Source organism: Triturus cristatus, chromosome 3_1 (assembly GCF_964204655.1).
Source record: "Triturus cristatus chromosome 3_1, aTriCri1.1, whole genome shotgun sequence".
NCBI lineage: Eukaryota > Metazoa > Chordata > Amphibia > Caudata > Salamandridae > Triturus > Triturus cristatus.
Window position 1 is genome coordinate 910,026,225 of NC_140583.1, and position 22,925 is coordinate 910,049,149.

Here is a 22,925-nt window from a genome sequence, read left to right on the forward strand (position 1 = left end):
GATGGGAACATAAGCGACTTCATACCAGTATTGGACTACTTAGCACTCAACAGAGCGGTATAGCTTGAGTCCTATATCCTTATTTTTCAAAGTGTTAATACTCACCTTTTAATGTTCAAGGAATGGCAAACTGTCAGTACTTCTCCCAAAAAGTCTCCATGTTTCAGCATCAAATGTTAACTTAGCATACGCTTTTATCCTACCTTATATCTGGTAAGCATTTTTGTTAATTGAAATAAAGAGGACAGTTAATGTATATAGACCGGGATTATTTTTATGGTCATTTAAATAAAATAAAAAAGCGCCCTTTCCATTCTGGTCATAAATTTGTTTTCACTAGCATTCCCAGCAGTGGTCTTAATTTTTTTTTTCTTAAATCAAAAGAAAATAAAATTTTCCAGAAAATGGGAGACCATGGCAAGAAAACACAACAAATCCCTTAAGGGAATTGCTATTTTAAACGTTCACATCAAACGATGTGTCTTCTGTTTACGTTGTGTTATATACTTCAAATAAGGCAAAAGGTGTACGGCGAACGAATGGTCTTGCATAGTGGTTAGGAATGGGCTTGTCCAGATGCCAGAAAATACGGTCACATGTGCTGAGGGTGGTGTGGGGTACTGTGCAGAGAGCACTGGCAAAAGAAACATCCTCTGAACAAGGCAAAGTGGAGTATTGAAGACAACAATGGACGCAGGAGTAGGATGAAAGCTGTGGTCTGGGTATAGTGGATATGGGTGCAGGCCAAAGCTCACGAGTACCAGGAACTCTGACTGGGCAAATGGACAAACAAGCTATTCCATGCAATTTTTAAAATAGAATGTGGTCAACCCCAAAATATTCAATGTCTAGTCTGGGTGGAAACTGGCATAGGGTGGCTGCATGCAAGGTATAGCCGAAGGTCACACCATGTGCCCGCTGGGTGTAGCTGAAAATCATGCTCACTGGGTTATAGGGGTGTGGTTCTGCACCAGAGGACACTGATAAAGAGAACATATTGGGGCACAGACAAAGGCCAGGGCTCTCTGTGTTGGCACTTAGTGGGCAGTGTATGGCCAAGCTGTGTGACAAATAAGACTGGCTGCCTGTACTGGTGGTAGAATATGTCTGTGCCATTCAAACTGAAGAGGCAGGGGGTAATGGGTGCACATTTGGTTGAAGACTGGGAGCATCAAACATCAACAGTGTCTAATACAGAAGACAATCAGCAAGGACATTGCAGCCATTCATCACGCATGCACAACCTACAAAATAAACCAGGCACTGTTTTTTCTTTTTAGATGGATAGGTACTAAAAAAAAAATAAACTCCTCAAAGTGTGTTCTTTATATTTAAAGTGAAGGGGGAGGTTTGGGAACAGAAGCAACGAAGGAAAGAAAAAGCAACAAAGGGTATAGCGGGAAGCCAAAGGGGAGGGAAGGGGGCAATGGGGAAAAGCACGACGCAGGCAAGCACAACAGAGTGTGGGGCAGATAAAAGCACTCAGGTGACAGAGAGCACCAAGGAGTGCAGGGGGGTGCACAGGCTCAACAGTTCAAGAAACCTAGGCACTCTTGTGAAGAAAAGAAAAAAGTAATGCTTGAAAAGCAAGCGGTGGAAGTGCTAGAGCAGAGTTTTCAGTTTGAAAATTAACTGGGTTTTGAAGCTCTGGCATGTCTATTTGTTATATTAATTTATTAATTATTAATTATTTGTCTTGTGTAAGTGTTTATACTAATCAACTCGTTTGTTTTAACAAGAGAGAATTACACGTGGGAATGCATAAGTGTGCTGTTTAATAATAATGTGCGTGTTTACATGTTTAAAGATTGCTGTGTGTTGTTTATTTTTAAGCATAAAATGCTTTTCGAATTAATGCTTTTCTATGTTGCAAGAGCTAGATAATTGCATACACATAAGGGTATTAGTGGGGTTAACACTGTTCAATCACTATGCTGTGGTAATGTTGTTTTTGTCTCTTTTAATTAAGATGGTCTATTGTGGCCTATTGTGGCCTAAACAAAGATGGCTGAAATGTAAAGCCTGGCCTCGAGTAGAAATTTGTGACGAGAGAGAGCCTTGCTGAATATGGTCCTGAAGTCAGCTGACCACAGTCCTTGCTTTGCCTGGTTAAAATTTTCCGTGAGGACAGCAGCAGTTTTGGGCGATCTCCAAATGAAATGAAGCGTCCTTGGCAGCTTTGGGAAACAAAGGAGCTTTAAAGAAAGACTCTGAACTATGATCTCATTGCCGAGGAGACGTGGAAACTACAAGATACAAATGTATTTTTTGGTTCCTGTTCCGTTATGTTTATTTTGTGATTTTTCCTGAGCGGAGATTTTCAAATGTAGCGATGCTACATCCTTTCCTTCTCGCTTTGCTCAGAGGTTTGACGGAAGAAGTCAATACAAATTATATTTTCCTTTGTTCAACTTACTATAAGAATTGTTAGCCTAGAGAGGGTTTTTGCCACTTGCCATTTGCCTTTTGCCGCGTTCCGAATCTGCGTTGGTGAGGATCGTTTCTGAGAGGACTTCGTCTTGAGAGACTTTACCAAGAGACTTGTCCTGACCCGTTCTGACATTTAGCTAGAATAGGTAACTATGAGAAAAATGATTTATTCTGATTGATTTTCTTTGACTAATTTTAGATAAAGCAATATAATTTTGAATATGGTGTTGGTTATTATTTCTTGTCAATTATTGAGTATTCTATTTTGATTATTATTGTATAGATTGATTAGATTATGTTTAAGGGCAGTCTCAATAACTAGATCTTATCGACCCCGATATAGATGCAGGGTGTTTAGGAGTTTCCCTTCCACAGGTTATTGCTGGTAGAGTATTTGAGCGTATGTTAGTGAAATGGGCCCTAGTGTATGAAGAATGCATGTGCGTGTAACTGTGAGATTACTCTATCCGTGGAAGTAGGGATATTATATACACCCTGATCTCTATCAGAAGCAGAGAGGACGGCCAATCAAAGCAACGTTCCATGGAAGGGACAACCACAAGATTGACAAGCTGATACAAATAAGAAACAAGCAAACAAGAGTAACAAGAAAACAACCAATAGCAAGCAACGGATGGGTTCCATGTCCCTCCATATACTTGGTAAAACACAATATACCTTGCAACGAACAAGTTACTTACCTTCGGTAACGCTTTTTCTGGTGGATACAGTATCTGCCTGTGGATTCCTCACCTTGTGAATATCCCCTGCGCCAGCATTCCACGGAACTTTTCTTCCCCAGCACTCCACGTCGACGTAAGCAACGCCATAATGCATCGGCTCCGCTCGCGACTCCGTATGACGTCACCGGAGCCATAAGAAGCCCACGTCGGCGTGATGACGTCAGTTCCACCCATTTTTTCCGTGCCTTCGAGGCGAACAGGTGGACCAACGACAAACTCAAAGTATACACAGTATACAATACACCAACACATATGCATAGTATACAAAGGAAAGGAATGCTAAATAAACAAGCATTTCCTACAAATGTACAAGAAAGTGTAAAAAACATATCAACAAGACCTATTTCATGGTATACAAAGGTGGACAACGGGGAGGCGGGTGGGCCAGTGAGGAATCCACAGGCAGATACTGTATCCACCAGAAAAAGCGTTACCGAAGGTAAGTAACTTGTTCTTCTGATGGATACATCTGCCAGTGGATTCCTCACCTTGTGAATAGATTCCCACAGCAGTCCACACTCCCGGAGGAGGGTGTCCACCTTCCTACACCAGAAAGTCTTGCAACACAGAGCATGCGAAGTGGCCCTCCCTCCTCATCTCAGAGTCCAAGCAATAATGCTTTGCGAAAGTATGGAGGGAGGCCCAAGTCGCAGCTTTACAAATATCTGCCACAGGAACACCCCGGGCCAAAGCAGATGTAAACGATTTCGCTCTAGTCGAATGAGCTCTAATACCCTCAGTAGGGGTCTTACCAGCCAGGGCGTAGCAGATCTTGATGGCAAGAATAATCCATCTTGACATAGTGCGCTTGTGCACCGCTCTTCCTTTTGAATGACCAACATAGCCAATGAAGAGTTGATCATCTAGATGAAAGTCTTTAGTCCTGTCCAGATAAAAACTCACAGCCCTCTTTGGATCCAGGCGATGGAGTCTTTCCTCCTCCTTGGAGGGATGAGGAGGTGGATAAAAAACAGGGAGAGTAATAGACTGCCCCAAATGAAATGGAGTAACAACTTTTGGCAGGAAACCAGCCCTGGTCCTGAGAACCATCCTTTCAGCATGTAATGTAAGAAAAGGGGGTTTAGAACTAAGAGCTTGAAGCTCACTCACCCTCCTTGCCGAGGTTATGGCTACAAGAAAGACCACCTTAAAGGACAACAGCCTCAAAGGACAGCTATGTAGAGGCTCAAATTGGGACCCCATCAGAAAGGTTAAAACAAGATTAAGGTCCCACTGTGGCATTACAAAAGGAGTGGGAGGAAACATGTTTGAAAGGCCCTTGATAAATCTCAGAACAACCGGAGATTTAAATAGTGACGGTTGATCAGGAAGGCATAGAAAAGCCGATAAGGCAGATAAATAGCCCTTACCCGTGGCTACAGCACAACCCTGCTGGGCAAAGGAAAGAGCAAACTGGAGCACATTAGAAAGATGAGCTTTTAAAGGGTCAATGGATCTCTCTCCACACCATTTTACAAATTTAGACCACCTGTAGGAGTAAATGGACTTGGTGGAGTGTCGCCTGGCTGATAAAATAACATCCACCACATCAGGCGGGAGAGAGAAGGAACTCAGGTTGCCCCGTTCAATGTCCAGGCATGAAGGTGTAAGCTCTGGAGGTGGGAGTGTAGAACCTGCCCCTCCGACTGCGAGAGGAGGTCTGCCCTCAGAGAGAGACGGAGCGGAGGGCACGAGGAGAGGTGGAGAAGATCTGTATACCACACCCTTCTTGGCCAATCCGGGGCGATCAAAATAACTTGGGCCCGGTCTTGGCGAATCTTCCTCAGAACCCGAGGAATCAATGGTATGGGAGGAAACGCGTAAAGGAGTTGTGAGCCCCAACTCAACTGAAACGCGTTCCCCAACCGCTCCCTGCATCGGATACTGGAGACTGCAGAATGACGGGCAGTGAGCATTCTCGTGAGTGGCGAACAGGTTCACCCGAGGAGTTCCCCACATCCGAAAGACGTGACGAACCACCTCTGGATGAAGCCTCCACTCGTGATCGGCAGAGAACTGCCGACTGAGACTCTCTGCACGTACGTTCAACACCCCGGCCAAGTGATTTGCCATCAGACAAATCTGATGGTCCTGAGCCCAGGACCATAGACGTAAGGCCTCTCTGCATAGACAAAGAGACCCCACTCCTCCCTGCTTGTTGACATACCACATCGCGGTAGTGTTGTCCGTCAGGACTTGAAAAGACTGACCGCGAAGGGAAGGGAGGAAGGCCTTGAGAGCCAAACGAATCGCCTGCAATTCCAGAAGGTTGATGTGAAGCAACCTTTCCTCTGGAGACCAAAGACCCTTGATCTCCAGATCCCCCAGATGAGCACCCCACCCTAGGGTGGAGGCATCCGTTATCACTGTGGCCACCGACGGAGTCAGATGGAAGGGCTTTCCTTGCGACAGATTGCCCTCCACACTCCACCAGGATAGATCCGCTGCAGCTTCTCTGGAGACCTTGATCGACTCCCTGAGATCCCCGTTGTGCTGATACCACTGCTTGCGGAGGCACCACTGAAGCGCCCTCATGTGCCAGCATGCATGGTTGACCAACAGAATGCAGGAAGCGAACAGACCGAGCAGGCGAAGGACCTTCAGAACTGGAACAACCGCTCCTTTGTGGAAGAAAGGGACCATCTCCTGAATGTCGAGAATTCTTTGAGGAGGAGGAAATGCTCGACACACAGTAGTGTCCAGTACCGCCCCTATGAACAGGTTACGTTGAGAGGGCACCAGGTGAGATTTGGGCACATTGATCGAAAAACAGCTGAGATGTTACCTGCAGATGACGCTGCACCATCTCTGGGGACTCTGCCTTCAGAAGCCAGTCGTCCAGGTAGGGGAAAACTGGAATCCCCGACCTCCTGAGATGAGCAGCCACCACTGCCATCACCTTTGTGAAGACTCGAGGTGCGGTAGTAAGACCAAACGGGAGGACCGCAAACTGGTAGTGTTGCGACCCAACCGTAAAACTGAGATACTTCCTGTGCGACTTCAGGATTGAGACATGAAAGTATGCATCCTGCAAGTCGAGCAACACCATCCAGTCTCCTTGCTGCAACGCTTGAAGAACCTGTGCAAGGGTCAGCATCTTGAATTTCTCCTGTTTCAGGTAAAAGTTCAAGAGTCTGAGGTCCAGTATCGGACGCAATCTGCCGTCCTTTTTGGGAATCAGGAAATACCGGGAGTAGCATCCCTGGCCCCTTTCCTGCTCCGGAACCACCTCTATTGCACCCTTTTGAAGCAAAGCTAGAACCTCTTTCTGCAGGAGAAGCAGATGGTGCTCCGAGCAGTAACCTTGGCAAGGAGGGTAAGGGGGAGGAAACTCCCGAAAGAGAAGGGCGTACCCAGTCTCTACGAGGTTCTAAACCCAAAGGTCTGTCGTAACAGATTTCCAACCCCGTAGAAAGTAGGACACCCAACCCCCCACAGGCCTTACATGATCCAGGATGGGGGATCTAGGGCTGCTTCCCTGAAGCCTCATTGGGAGCAGAGGAGGAGGAAGAAGAGGGGTTGCGTCCAGAACCTCTCCGACCCCTTTGTCTCCCTCTATAGGATCTATAGAGGAGATTCTGCTGTTGCTGTTGCTGCTGCTGCTGTTGCTGCTGAGGCTGTCGGAAGGAGCAAAAGGATGATCTTCCAAATCCTCTAAACTTCTTAAAACCAGAACCCATAGCAGGAGCTTGCGGACCCAAAGACTGAGCCGTTAACCTGCTGTCTTTAAATCTTTGTAGGGCAGAGTCTGCCTTCTCTCCAAACAACTTCTGCCCATCAAACGGCAAATCCACTAAAGTGGCCTGAACATCCACGGAGAAACCCGACGAACGAAGCCATGCCTGCCTTCTTGCGGCTATGGATGAGCCCATTATCCTCGCCACCGAATCTGCCGTATCCAGCCCTGATTGGATTACCTGTCTGGCAGCGGCTTGAGTGTCTGCAACTACCTCCAAGAAGGACGTCTTATCGCCCTCAGACAGCTTAGGGGCTAAAGACTTCATTGAGTCCATCAAGGCATGCACGTAACGACCCAGCAAGCACGTGGCATTGGATGACTTTAGTGCCATACTTCCTGAAGAGAAAGTCTTTTTAGCCGCCTGGTCCACCTTTTTGGACTCCCTATCTGCGGGAGACTGAGGGAAAGCCCCCGAAGCGTGCTTTGAGCAGGAAGCCTGCACAACTAGGCTCTCTGGAGACGGGTGCGTAGATAGAAAATCTGGATCCCCAGGCGCCACCCTGTATCTTCTCGCCACCTGTCTGGAAACCGCCTGAGAAGAAAGTGGTTTCCGCCATACCTCCAAAACAGGTTCCAAGATGGCCTCATTAAAAGGCAGGAAAGGCTCTGACGTGGAAGTTGGAGAGTGTAGCACCTCCGTCAGCAAGTTCGACTTGTACTTTACTGAGGGTAACTGTAAATCTAACAGTTCTGCAGCCTTTTTAATAACAGTATGGTAGGGTGCCAGCTCTTGTGGTGGAGAGGATCTTGATGAGGTGTGCTCCCACTCCGGAGTCGTATCCAGGCCACTAGCCTCTTGTATTCCCTAAAAATGTATCAGAAGATGTGTCAACCTCACCTTCCTCTACCTTCCCCCAAAACCCTTTGGGCCTCCCTTCTTGATCGAATCCGGGGAGCCGGCGTCGTCGACGTTGTACGCGGCGTCGGTGGAGCCAGAGGTATAGGAGTCGGCGGCGCCATAGACGGAGTCGGCGGCGCCGGACGCCGCGCCGATGGAGTCGGCAACGGCGTCAAGGAAGGCTCTGAAGCAGGACGATCCAGCCGAAGCCGTGACGGATCCCCAGACGGCGCCGGAAACTGCCACGAAGGCGCCATCGGCAGAAAGGGCATAAAGGGGGCCTGAGCGTAATGCTGCGGCACCCCTAACGAATACGCCATGGGACCCACGGGACCAGTTGGTGCTCCGGATGGGAAGGCCGCCCTATTAAAAATACCATACATGGCATTCAAGAACAGAGTAGAGTCAGTACCTGGAGCAGGAAACTGAGGATAAGGTACAGAACCTGTATCCCTCTGCGGAGTACTTGGCAGCGGCGCCATAGTGTCCTCTACTGGAGCCGTAGAATCTTCAGGCACCAGAGTAGGCTCTTCCCCTTGTTCCTGATCACCATCCGAAACAGGCGACTCCATTGGAACCGGAGACGACTCCGGAGACGGCGCCGGGGACTGCGCTGGAGCCCGCTTCGGCGAAGGAGATCCACCCGGAGACTTAGAAGGAGACAAGTCCTTACTTCGACGACACCGGGGCGAAGTCGACCTCGACTTCCTGCTCTTCGAAGACCGGCGTCATGAAGAATGTTTCCTTTTCTTGTGATGTTTCCTTGACTTCGACGACCTCGAAGTCGACGACTCCTGCCTCGACTTCTCCTTTTTTCTCCCTCTCTTCTCCTTACCGATCTTTGCCATAAACAGCTTCGCCTTCCTTCTTTCAATGCCTTAGGATTCATCCTCCTGCAGCATGCACAATCTTCAACATCGTGGTCCGACGAAAGGCACCACAAGCAGTCCTCATGCGGGTCCGTCATCGACATGTGGCCGCCACATTCCCTACAGGGCTTAAAGCCCGACTTCCTCGTCGAAGACATTACAGATTGAACAACAGTAACACCTTACAACTACTAAGTATCAGGAGAGTACTGGAAAAAACCGTTGCGCGATCAAGTTACCAACAAATGCTGTAATATGTTGAACACATTTAAAGTGTCTAAAGAGAGGAAGGGGAACCGAAAGTTACTTTTATTTCCCCTGTTTAATTGTATGTAGGTCAAAGGAGATTTTTGGATAGGCACGGGGAGATTAGGTGATTGTCATTAATGACTGAAAGTTTATTAAAACTACAGGAAGAAAAGAGTCCACTACATGTAGTTATGATGCTAGAAGGTGAAGGGCATTAACAGAATGACTGGTGAATGTAGGGTAAATTTAGGCAAACTGCTGACAGTCCGAAAGGACAGACTTTTGATCTATATCTTCGCTTTAACATCTCAATACCTGGACCATATAGGGGTAGTCTGGAAACATCATTAATACTCTTGCTGACTTAAACTACAACTTTCCTGAAAATTGGACTCGTCAATTAAAACAGCCCAGACTTTATAAGTAAGCACCTTTGTTATTAGTGATTTGGCCATGCAGAGTTGTTCAGCGAGTATGTTCTATCAGAAAACAGCAATTATTTCTCAATTCAGCTTGACTACTATTCTGCAGTACAGCCCTTCCACAGTCTCTCAGTTCTTGGAATCTTGCATCGGGAAAATCGCCCTTGCAGGCTTAGAGCACTGATCTCTTGTCTTTGTTCGCAAGGCTGTTCTGTATGTAAATGTTCTGACTTGTCTTCTACTTTAGATGTTGTACCATCAGCTTTCAATATGCTATACACAAATCTTAGCTCAGACGTTTATACAGCTTTCTTCCAGCAAGCCCCGGTAATGCTTGGTGAATATTTGCATTGTACACAACCACCTTGTCCAGTGTGGTCAATTTCTTTACTATTGTACACTGGCCCCAATTGAAATATTCATACAGTTCAATTAGCATCTATAGGCTTTCTCAAGTCTGCCCCTAGCAAAACATTTCTGTAACAGCACAGAGGTAGTATTGACTATGGTTCCTGTTGTCCTTGCTGCCTGGTCTTTCCACCAAACTATTATGGCCTCACTGGACCATGGCCATTTCTGTGCATGCTCTAACCTAAGCAGACCTGAAATGTTATCACTTATAGACAGCACTACTCACTCACTTGGTGATATCATGATATGTAAATGCCTGAATGTCAAAACAGCATACTTCCATAGAAAAGCACTCAGAGAATCTACAATCTGCTTACTTAGCCCTGCAATTAATTCACATTTCGATCTTTTCCCACAGATACAGAAATTCATTGCAGGGACTTATTCGAACCAGCAATCCCACTTTCTTTCTGTGGTTTCATCATTTTCCTTTTCACATGAGTACACACAGTGTCTGTCAACTGCTGTTCTGACCACCAACGGTCACCAAGGATTAATTGTTTTCAGCTTCTAAGCAGAGGTACTATCACCCTTGTTGCATCTTCCATAATATAAAGCGAGCTATGACGGTACACTATGCCTCACTCATCCTCTGAAAGAACTTTAAGCGCCTGTAACTGCCGCTTGGCTCACTACTAAACTGGTGGTAGCCACAAAAACAAATGAGGCAACAGGGGACATAAGCTACGGCTGTTATATGCCTTTTAATGTTATCATTCCCAGTAGGGGGCCATAACAATGGACCGTAGATGAAATTCGCTCACTTGCTGGCATTCAAACTACTTCTTGCTCATTCAATTCTTCATCCTCCGTGTTGGACTTGCCCCTTTCTTACATGGTCATCCTTAACCTTTTTGCCTTCACCCGCCTGTTTTTTTAGCCCAGGGACTGTAATTTAATTGCTACTAGTGAGCCTGCAGCACTGATTGTGCTACCCACTTAAGTATCCCTTTAAACATGTCTCAGGTATGCCATTGCGGCCTGTGTGTGCAGTTTTAAAACTGACAGTTCCACCCCAATCCTTCTTTTTTAACACATATGTCAAACCTAGGTTACACCATAAATAGCCCAATGGACCGAGTGCATGTACCTAAAAAGTAGGACAAGTACTTTTAAGTTTTACATGTCTTGGTAGTGAACAACTCTTAAATTCATTCTTCAATATTGCAAGGCCTGCGCCTCTACCACAGGATAACATTAGAGTTACCTGATTACACATAGTAAGCTGTAACTTCCAATTGGGAGAAGGTTGGCAGACTTTGGTGTCTAATCAAGTGTAAATAAAATCAATCTTTAATTGTAAAATCGGATTTGTAATCACAATACTGAAAATGCCACTTTTAGAAATTTGGCATTATTTTGTCCTAACAATTTGGTGCATGCAGCCTGATTGTGGGTCACACGACTAGGTGTAGCTGACAGTTGGTCTTTGTATATTGCATAATAAACAAAGAAGGGGGTATCCTTAAATGACAGCCAGCTTTCTGGAGCACTACACTAGAGAACCTTTTCCCTGAAGCGGAGTTCTTAAACCAAATTCTTGAGAGCTAGCAAGGATCTATTATAACACCAATATACAAAGGGGGAGAAAGAACAAATCCATATAATTACAGACTTATAGCATTACTAGACGTTGTATCAAAATACCTTGCCTCCTTGATCCTGGAAGATCTGGTTAATGCAGAATTGGCTTAATACATTTTTTTTTTAATTTAGCACTTAGAATTCTCGGTGCTATACCCTTAATCCCTATGTTTTGGGCTCTTCCCAGTCACAGGCCCTTGCCCCATCCACACAAGTGAGGTATCATTTTACTCAGGAGACTGAGGGGGAACGCTGTGGGGTAGGACACTTGTGCCGGCACGGTGATTCCACACCAAAATATGTGGAAAATGTGTTTTGTTCAGCTAAATTTGAGGTTTGTAGGGCATTCTGGGTAGGAAAACGTTGGGGGGTCTACGCAAGCCATACCTCATTGGACCACCCTGGGTGTCTAGTTTTCAGAAATGTTTGGGTTAGGTAGGTTCCCAAGATGGCAGTCGAGCCCAGGGCCAAAACCCAAGGTGCCACCCCTAAACCATGTAGTTTTGGTCTAGGTAATTTTGAAGTCTCCACAGTACGATTTGGGCCATTTCCTGTTGCAGCCACTATGCCTACAAGTGAGGTACCACTTTTAATCGAGAGACCTGGGGAACGTTGGGTGGGAGGATATTTGTGGATCCACGCAGATTCCAGAACTTTCCCACAAAGACATTTCAGAAAAACTGATTTTCTCAGCTAAATTTGAGGTTTGCAGGGAATTCTGGGTAGGAATATGTTGGGGGACCCAAGCAAGCCAGTTTTCAGAAATGTGTGGGTTTGGTAGGTTTCCCTAGATGGCCGTCGAGCCCGGGGCCAAAAACTCATGGGACCCCCCTTGCAAAACCAGGTTGGTTTGTGATAGGTAATTTTGATGTCGCCTCAATATCTTTTGGGCCCTTGCCTGTCGCGGGTACTTGACTCACCCACGCGAGTGAGGTTACCATATTTTGGCCAACTTTGCTTTTTCTCCGATTCTTCTGTCCTGAACAGAGAAGGCACACTCATTCCCATATTTCAGAGTGGCAATCTCTACATCAATATTCTTATCAAGAGAATTTATTTATCACACCTTATTCTAGTCCACAAGCTCTGGTTGCCCAATCCTTGCTGCATCCTTCAGCAATAAATAGAAAGCAGCTATGCCAGTTAAATAGGGCTACTGGAGAAGCACCAAACACCGACTACACAACAGTGGAACATATATAGAATCCAATAAACGAAAACCTTTGCAACAAACAAAAATATAAACCAGTACAAAAACAAAGTGGGAAAAAACTGATGCATCTTAAAATCCCAAGCATCACGTCTTCAGTGTCAAACTATTCACTTACTCTTCGATACGTTGGAAAACTTCACCCTGAGAAACAAAAACAGCTCTAGACTACTGAAGCAGGGTGATTGGTATTTTCTTTTCCAAAGTTACTCATCTAATACATGACCAGTGATGTGCTTCAGATTATACTCAACGGGAAGCATTAAAAAAAAACAAGCACATCTAAAAACAAGATCCTTTATGCTCCAGCTACCCCTGATCCTATTCTTTTATCATCGTCCATGTCAAAATCTCATCATTAGCCGGAAACATAGAATTAGTCTGTCTGTGAATATGCCTAGGCTCCTCTCTCATTGACAGGGTAGCAACATCCACAACAACAACACAATTCACCCTAGTTTCCCACCCCACACTGCATAGACACTCATTATCACTGTTTTTGATTAGAAGTACTACAACAGCCAACTTGTGTGTCCCGAGGTACTCCTCCTACTGCAATGACATAATTCCCAACTTTGAAACAATGAGATTCTAAACTCCTTTGCTATCCTTATCCCAAGCAGCTGTTGCAAGCTATCTGCTAGCTAGGAAACCTAATTCAGATTCTTCTGTCTGGTGCAAAATGTTATCAATGGTATAACCCCCCCCACCTCTCCCCCAGCTGGCTGTTTCTTCTCCTGCTCGACCAGGGTTCTCTGATAATCATCACTGCTTATCGGTACCCAAACCCATCTATGCGCCTTCCCATTTCAGACCTCTGCATCCACTTAGTTCACTGGACTGGAGCATCTTCAAAGATATGATGGTCACTGCCTCCTAACCAGCATTTACGACAGCACTAAAACTGCACTGCTCTAATACCCCATCTCTTCTTTCAGAGTTTTATATATTGTGAACGTGACCCAAATGTATCGCGTATCAGAGCGCTTTACATGAGCACCAGTTGCTTTACACAAGGACACATTCATTTTTGTTAGGCAAGGCGAGATTAAGTGATTTGCCCAGAATCAAAGGATGTTGAGCGTCGTCGTCGAGATTCGAACCTGGTTCCCCAGATTTGTGGTCGATCGCTCTAGCCGTTGGGCGGCATCCTCTCCCCATACAATAAAAAGAAAACAACTAACTCAATTATTGCTAAGTAATAAGGAAACAAGATTTCGCGTTAGATTGCATCAATTTATCATCAAAAGGTAGCATAGATCTCATATCTCTTCCTACACTATCCTCAGGCGACAACCCTAATCTAAACAAAAGATTTAAATTAAGGTAAATTTAAAAAGGTGTCAGCTGTCAGAGTCCTCCGTAGAAGAAACTCCAACATGGGTCGGGTGGCATAAAGCCACACTAAACAAAGCAGAGGTCTGTACCTCAAGGTGTCCCAAGAATGAATATCAACTATCCCTCACTACGTTGCATCATAGCATCAGTTATATCCAAAGGACGTTCCACAAACTGTAAGCAGCAAATTTCCATTCTATCAGCACACACTGGTTTCTTTACACCGCCTTTCTGTTCTCATAAATCGCTACTTCAGCCGTCTTTTGTCTCGTCTCCTTGTTCCATGAGAAGTCTCCTCCCATCTTGTTATCGCATTTCTTCATACCACTTGCAGCTTTACATACCTCCTTAGCTACTATGAGCAAAGACCTTTTCTCTCACTAACAAAGTCTTGTCCACCTGCAGTGGGAATACAAAATGCATGCAACATTTCTCTGAGAAATGTCTGTTAACTTAAGACCTAGTCTTGAAACACATCACTTATGTGCCCAAAATCATCTCTTCAGATAACAATATTGTGCTTCCTTCACGGTGCCTTACAAATAGGAAGGCATTTTCCATGTTGAATTTCTATATGCAGACCAGCTTTTTTGTGGTTTCACTATAAACATATAAGTAGTTCATGTGTTGTGCTGTTAACTATTCTATGTCTACAAAACACATATGTTTACATGCCCACTGTTTTCTACAAAAACATGTTTATATGCCCATTCAAGGTGAATATTTGCTCCAGGATCTGTTGTATTGAAAATCTTGGACGGAAAGGTCTGAAGAGGCCTGATGGTGGTAAATATGACGGAAAAGATAGATGTCAGTGAGTGCTAGAGGTGGGGGGGAGGGGTGACAGACTGAAAGATGGAGCTATGGAAAGGGTAGAGAGATGCAAAGATTTGAGTTGAGAATGAGGTAGATATGAGAGGGAAACAAAAGGGATCGAGAATAGTGGATGACATAGATAGAAAGGGAGACTGGGAAAATGGAGCTGAGAGGAGGCCAGAGCGCCTGTGAGATGGAACTATGAGAGATATAAAGAGTACAATTCAAATATATTGTTAAATAGTCCAAAGGCAGCACTGTTTCAATGACACTACAAGCCTTCGTGGGAATACTGAGCCTAGGTTCTGCAACACATGGCTAAATATCCAGCAAAGCACTATATTTATTCAGAATGTGCCGACATATTCAGTAAGCAAAAGTGGATCAGTCATTACGCAACCATAAGTTAATAAATATTCAGATAGACGAATCATGATTAGGCAGTATAATAGTTTCCAAAGAGAAAGAACAGTTATTAAGCATTATAGCTTGCTGCTGAGGGCAATAATGAATGATGGGCCCGAGCTAGAGTTACAGGCCTGAACCACAGACATGGGCGTGTAACCAAGATAACCGGCTTTCACAACTGTTATAGCCCGAGGTCTCTAAAGATATCACAACATTCCACCCAGTGTGGGTAAAATTTAATACATTTATTTCAAATAATTTTTATGGAAAATTTTGAAAAGCAAAACAGAGAGCGCAACCAATGCACATAAGTAATACATTTTAAAGGAGAAAAAGAAATACAAACACTGGATCTTTATGACAAGCAGAAGGTATTACTGACTCTGAGCCACTTCACTGTATTTAATGGAGAGCTCAACATTCCAATGTATTAAAAGAAATGAAGCATCTCTGTTCGGGCAGAGAGAGAATAGCTACATCACATCTCACATTCTGTGCATAAACATCAGGGGATCAGTTCTCAATTACCTCGGTTTGAGGTGAAAACCCAACTCCAAGCTTTTCTCATGGCTACTCAACAGTATGAAATTCGAAACAGAGACTATCATTCCGGTTAGGATCTATAACTACTTTTAATTATCTATTCCTTTAACAATAATACGTAGTTTAACGCCCAAAACCTCAACATAATTTATAGAATACACAAAGGATCGATCCATTCTCATTAAAATGAGCAAGGCTGCTTGAATATTTTACCAAAACTCTGCAGTTCTAATAGTTTACAAATTGATTAAATACTTTCCTACAAGCATAAAAGGGAACGAAGACCGCACACGTAGTTCCACAGATGAAAGCACATGCACGGACTGACAGCGCATTCCAAATAAAGTATAATGATATTTAAAGAAGAGTTACTCCCATCTGAGGCTCAAAGCAAAACGCAGTCATCAGAACGTACTCCTAAGGCGCACCTAATGAGACAAATGCACCTGCATTCACAATTCCATCAATCTAGGTTGCGGATAAGACTAGTAATAATGACATTGCATTTATGACGGGACGGCAGCAATTTAGCTAGAATTAAGTTCGTGAGAGGGACATTGGGGGTGAAGATGATAGTATAACTTCCTACTGCATGCATAACGTCCCATTGTAATTAAAAGCCGGAGTTTACCTATGGCTTTTCAAAAAGAAATGGAAGTATTTCAACACAAGAGAGTGGTGGGATCAGGAATCAACATGCACTCTCCCACGTGGGAAATAGAGAGCAGGGAAGGGGACATGAAAACTCTGTTTTAGCAGCAGCCCCTGCGGGAACAGACAGAAAAAAACTGTAAAACTAAGGGATGACAGAGATTGGTCTCACAACCGGGCGGCGAGGTGTACAACGCAACCACAGGTAAAGAAGTACTGCAACTGTAGGTACCAGGAAGTGATAATGCATGCGACTGACTGTACAACAAATTAAATCTGTTTTGTCTTTTACCAGCGTTCAAATAACTGTTTCTTGGGGACTCTTCAAATCGTGCTGCTCTCCCGACCTCCGATGAATCAGCCAGAATTAATTCAAAGGAGTAAAGGAACCGGTAGTATCACTTCCGGGTGCAAACCAGCTCTTCCGTTCACAGGACAACAAGGGGGAGTACACGAATCCAGTCGTGGCCGGTGCGCATGCGCGGTGGCCGGACCATGTGTTTCGGGAATCACAACTGTGTAACGTGCAGCTTCATCCGGCTCACTCCTGGTTTCTGCGTGGCTTTAGCACACATTTTGGAAATTGGAGTTTCTCCTTAATAGTTTGCTGTGAAATAATTTTAAGAAATAGGACGGTTATCCTTGTTCGAATTGCGGACGACCATTTTTTTCAGTTACAGGAAGCCAAAGACTTCTTCTTGCATGATGGCACTCACCCTACATAAGAAATGCCATGTTTGTACAACGTGACCGCCGACTTGTTCTTTTGGACATTATCGGACACCTGCCCTTAAGCGAAACCCACAGTTCTAACGCAGATGCAGTCGACAACATTTTCTCATCCAATGGTAGAAAACCCCAACAAATTATTTCAGTTCAGTTCACTTCATAAAACTTTATTTCGGCACACATGGCCATAAAAGCACAGTTAAAATAACAGTTTAAAATAAAGTAGGTTATGTACAATTACTCCTAAGGCAGCTTTTCATACATCAACCATGGTTATAAAAAGGGTATACAGTGCTTGTGCAATGTTCAGGAAAAGGCTATTTCAAAGGGTCATTTTTGCTCCAGTGTGTGTTACATTTTAAAATTACGATGCACATAGAGTAATAACAGATGTACATACAAGGACAGTACCTGTGCATGACATTAGTCAAGATAGTCCTCCTAATTGATTCTTCAAGTTACAAAGCTATTTTAAAAATGCTTTTAGAAGAAAATGTTAATCCACCCATAGAAAAGTGACATTTACTCAGCCATCATGTTTGCCCCCAATTAGCAGCATAAAAACTATCTAAAGCTGAAACCGAGTGGAAACAATATGTATAACATTTAGGGGGATATTGACAAGGACTTATCTCCAATTTATCACCACCTTAACGCATCAAAAGTGGAGATAGAATTAACACCCCATTCACAAGCTGGTGCAAACTGCAGACATCGCCAGTATTCTCGCGATAACTGCCCCAAAAGGTATCTCCACGGTGGGCACCACCAACTAACCATAATGAGATGCAGAGTAGGTGTTCCTGTGCAAAAACACGCGAAAAAACCACAACACCACTTTCACAACAAACTGCCAGATCCGCGAAGCGAGTCAAAACGACGCGATAAGCCACGGTAGCAGCAGGTATTTAACACCTGCCTCCAGCCAGTGTAAAGCCGGACGACTACCTGCAGTAGGCAATGGAGCCCGCACACAGCCACATCCAAAGAACAAACGACACCATGGAGATACTCATCATGCAGCTCGGAGCCCCAACAGGGCCACAACACCCACTGCCGCCACCCCCAGGACCCAGACCCTCCCACATCCCCTGGACCACCACAGAGGCAGAGTAAGACAGCGGACCTACCGAAAATGCACCACTCTCACAGACCTAACGCCCGAGGAAGTCATTGCCCACTACAGGCTCAAAAGGTCAACCATCATCCGCATCATGACCCACATCGCCCACAGGTTGACGGTCCCAACACAGCAGAGAAACAACATCCCTCTGCAGACAACGCTGCTGGCTGTGCTGCACCTGTTGGCCTCCGGTACCTTCCAAACAACAACTGCCAGAGTCGGAGGGGTCTCACAGCCAGCCCTATCAAAGTTCATCACACCTGTCCTGGATGCCATCATCAGCTTCATACCCCAGTACCTTCACTTCCCGACACTACGCAGGAACAGCAGGAGACCAAGCAAGGCTTCTACACCCTAGCTGGATTTCCGGCAGTGTTGGGGGCAATAGACTGCACACATGTCCCACTTGTGCACCCTGCGGATATTGCACACCACTACCGCAACAGAAAGCACACACATTCCATCAATGTGCAGGCAATAGTGGACCACCGGGGAATGTTCTCCAATGTTGTCGCAAACTACCCAGGCAGTGTGCACAATCCCTACATCTTCCGACAGTCCATCATCAACCAGCGCTTCCAGGATGGCACATATAGAACTGGACTGCTGGTTGGTAAGTGCCAAATTAGCACAACACACACCTCAAAGCCACCATCACACAATGCACAACCGTGGGAATGCACACGTGACCAAACCACATACAACATGTCAATCAACATGACCACCTACCAGACATGACAACGCTACTCCATGGTGATCCTGGGCTACCCCTGCACACAATACAGCCATATCATGGCACCACAGCCACACAACAGCTGAACGTGTGGAGATGCGGAATGCAGCCATGTGCGAACGATGCAAGTGACCCGTGAATGGGAATGTACACAACGACAAGTGAGGCTTGGATGTGCAGGACAGACATGGGTATGCAAACCACAGATATGTCCATGCAGACCACAACCTGTGGGAGTGTCTGGATGAACAATAACCAGTAGAAGCTAAACCTGGAGAAAACTGAGCTGATTCTTACAGGTGGGTCAGCAAATCCATGGCATTCCAATTTTAGGCCCCCTAAACTTGGTAATCCCCCTGTGCCAGCTGCCTCGTCTAAGAGTCTGGGGATCATTATCAGTAATGATTTGTTCATGAAGGCTCAGATCACCGCTACACTCCCTCTCGTAATCTTAGATCCTCCCACTTGAATCTGTTGGAAACTCCTTCAGCCAAACGGAAGAAGTATGGCGGACTAAGGTTCTCTGTCCTTGCTCCGCAATTTTGGAACTTCCTCCCAGCAGAGATTAGGTCTTTGACTTCCCTTGCCCAGTTCAGGAAACAGTTAAAGACTTGGTTGTTCATTCAAGCATATACTGATTAAGCAATTTCCTTGCCAATGCCCTGATCCTTATCTTAGCGCCAAGAAACGGTTGGTGTATGTGCGCTTAATAAATGCATTTAACATAACAACTGCTGGTGACTGGAGAGTTGTGAACAGTGGACGCAACCATGTCACCCCTGGCCGTGAGTCAGATAGCCGAAAGGTCGCTCGCTGCGTCCCCCCCTGTGTGCATGAGCGTAGTGGGTTGGCCCTGAGTACGCCAGCGCTGCGCAGGGGTGTGGACAAAAACCCCTTGGCGCAGAGCGCGGTTCTCTCCCAGAAAGGCCAACGTCACTGACAGGGTGGCTCCTCGCAGTCCATCACGAGGCTGACGCCGTGAGCAGCGGGGTCTGCGACCCTGTGCGCCTGCTGCACCCCAGGACGCTGATACCCAGACCAGGCCTGCCCGCCCCAGCGCTCCAAGGCCGCACTGCTCACCTGCCGACACCGTTGTGTGTCAAAGAGGGCCTACCACGTGCCGGTGCAAGCTCCAAGCCCCAGTCCCGCGACCTCTGCAGCCTCCGCAGACCATCGCTGGCCCCCACGACGCTAGCCCACATTACTCCTTTCTCATTGACATACTCCACTGGCGTCCTCTTTGTCCCAGTAGGTCGCACATGTGGAACTGTGTCCTGAGTCCAGAATGGCAGTGACCACAATTCCGTGGCAGTGGCCACAGCATCAGGCTCCCTTTGATCAGTGAGGCATAATTCCATATCGCTGGCCTGCGACACGTGGTGCCACTAACCCTGTTCAACGCAAGCCGGAGACACGTGGTGCCACAAAACCCTGTGCGCCGTGAGTGACCATCAGCCTCCGGTAGAACATCGTTGGTGTCTGAGCCTGTGGCCTGGGGGTTGTCATCAGCAACGGGCAGGTACGGACTTGGTGTCTGGCATGAGTCTGTGGCATTCATATCTGCCATGTTGCCGAACACAACTAGCATGTGCCCTCTGCATCATGCCCTGGGGATAGACATCCTATTCTCCCCCGAGACACTCCGCGGAAGGCACCTGTGACACATACGAGACCCTGCTCTGCCCCCATGACCCTACCCCAGTCTTCCGCTGGTCAGCATCCCGTGGCGGTGGGCCCGTGTCGGCCGCTGTGCATCCGGGGCCACTAACCCTGTGCGACTCAAGTCATCCCCCCCTTGTTGTTCTGACATTGCATTTCTGAGTGCCTGATGACTGTTGGAGTTGTTGCCAGCACCAGCTTCTCCCTGAGGGCTGGCCTACACTCACCACACACACAGCCAGCACAGGCGTCACTGGATTAGTGGTCCTGCCATCACATCCTGCCGAACCAAGTATTGACTCTTTTCTCCCTGCACTGTCACAGGTGATCAAGGATATGCACTTTCCCTTGAATGATGACACCCCTCCGAGACCCGAACACACCCGACCAGAGGCAGAACAATGCGGGCCACTTACGCACTAGGGGCATCGTTGAACGCACATTTGGTGTGTTGAAGTCACGTTTCAGGTGCCTGGACTGCACAGGTGGAAAGCTCCTGTACAGCCCGGACATCGTGTGCAAGATGATCGTTGCATGTTGTGTGTTGCACAAAATCTGTGTATGCACCAATGCCCCATAGATCCCAGTTCCAGATGTACCGGACGATGATGGTGACGATGGGGCAGGTGGCCCACATCCCACTGCAGCTGCAGCAGGAATGGCCCGTAGGAACACCATCATTGACAATTTTTTCTCATGAGCACGTCATATTGTGGCCGTCCCTGGCAATCATGGGACAGTACAAAATGTCCAGAAGCACAGCATGTGTGATTAAAACATAGTTGCAGGTTACAGGTTGTACTTGTACATTGACATGTCACAGATTCCTGCTGTGCCAGATGTGATTTGCCATGTTGTGCACATTTGCAGAACCAGTTGTTTCCTGTTTTCTGTTGAGGAACTGCTGTTTGTACCGGGATGTTGTCAATGTCGAGGTGCACTTATACTTATGTGCGTATGCTGCACGGTGGGTGATTCACTCCTGCGACTCTGATTTGTCTGCCACTGGTCCCTTTCATGCGGTGTGCCTATCAGTTCTGTGCTTCCACGGTGCTGAGATGTTGCAGACTTGAGTAACTTGTGCTCTTTGTGGAGTTGTGACTCTTGGGCATGGTTTGTCTGCAGATGTGTTCTTGACGTGAGGGGTTGTTTTTGCAGGTGGTTGTGTCCGAGTGTGACCTGCTCCTTTCCGGTTGTGGTCCGCACTCAGCCACCTCAGTGTCGTGCCGTGTACATTGTCATGGTGATTGGACTGCAGCCATGCTACTCGTCATGTGGTGTCTCTTGCCTTGTCAGTGTGGCTGACGTATATGCATGTTTGCTGTGTTTCGCACGTGTACATGTGTTAGTTCTGTGCTTGGTGATGTGTCGGGTAGGTGCCCCTTTGGGCACATGGTGTATGTGGGACTCCTTAGTGTTTGTGTGTGTGCTGAAGTGTTCCCGTGGGATCAGGGACTTGATCCTGAGTCATTGTGGGTGTGCAGTGTGCTCTGCTTAATTGTGCATGTGTGTCATTGTGCCCATCTCCCCCCGCCCATCCACTCCCTGGTCGGTGCGCACCCTGTTGATGTAGTGTTGGGTCATGTTGGACAGTGTCCGGATTTCCGACTCCTGTCACCGTCTCCCGACTGGTGACTGTGGCCACCATCTTCTCCATGTCATTCAGCTCCTGGTGTTCTGCTGCCCCCCCTCCTCTGGGGTGCGTTGCTGCTTTGGTGTTGGCAGCGAGTTTCTGCTTGGTTTTGCCATTCACATCAGTCCAGAGCCTCTTGTGCTCTTCCATTGTCCTCCTCTGCCATGCGACGGCATTCACATGGTCCGAGGTGGTGTGCCATCTTTGCCTCTTTGTTGCCAATGACACGTTGGAGGTGACGTACATTTAGTGGTGGTGTTCTGGCTCATCCGTGGCGACGATCGGGTTTTCCTAGCGACTGTACCCCGTCTTCCTCTTCCTCTTCTCATTGCCCTCCCACAGGCCCTGTATTCCTGGGTGTTCCTCCGTGGGAATTGTGGGGTTCATGTTGTTCTCTGCAGTCGGTCAGGGTGCATCCATTGTACTCCGCAGTTGATGTCGTTATTTAGTGGCATTTTCCGTATGCTGTTCTTGTGCTTTTTCCCGCATTACGCGTGGGTATTGCTGGCCTCTCGCTGGTTGTCACTGTTTTCTTATTGCGTTTGGGCACATCGCGTCTTTTTACGTGTTGGGGTTTGTGTTTTTATCTCCGTCGTGGTGGTTGTATCGCGGATATAGGCCGCTTTTTTGGTGGACTATCGCATGGTACCACCATGTTATGAATTCCATGTTGACACAGAGTTATTTTACCGCGATAGGCTGCGATGTGTAAAGTTGCGTTAACATTTTTTGGAGATGTTTCGCACACGTTCTTGTGAATATACCCTTAGTGTGGACGAGAATTGGTCATTAAAAAG

At 46.4% G+C, this 22,925-nt stretch overlaps 1 protein-coding gene across 1 annotated transcript in view; it reads right to left on the reverse strand.

The window, feature by feature from the left end:
* The window catches only part of PSMD14 (proteasome 26S subunit, non-ATPase 14), a 391,539-nt gene extending 374,848 nt beyond the window's left edge, over positions 1-16,691 (reverse strand). Inside the window, exon 1 of the mRNA XM_085645445.1 lies at positions 16,544-16,691. The gene's annotated coding sequence lies outside the window, so the exon portion shown is untranslated. The remainder of the gene's footprint in view (positions 1-16,543) is intronic.
* Positions 16,692-22,925: the final 6,234 nt, after the last annotated feature.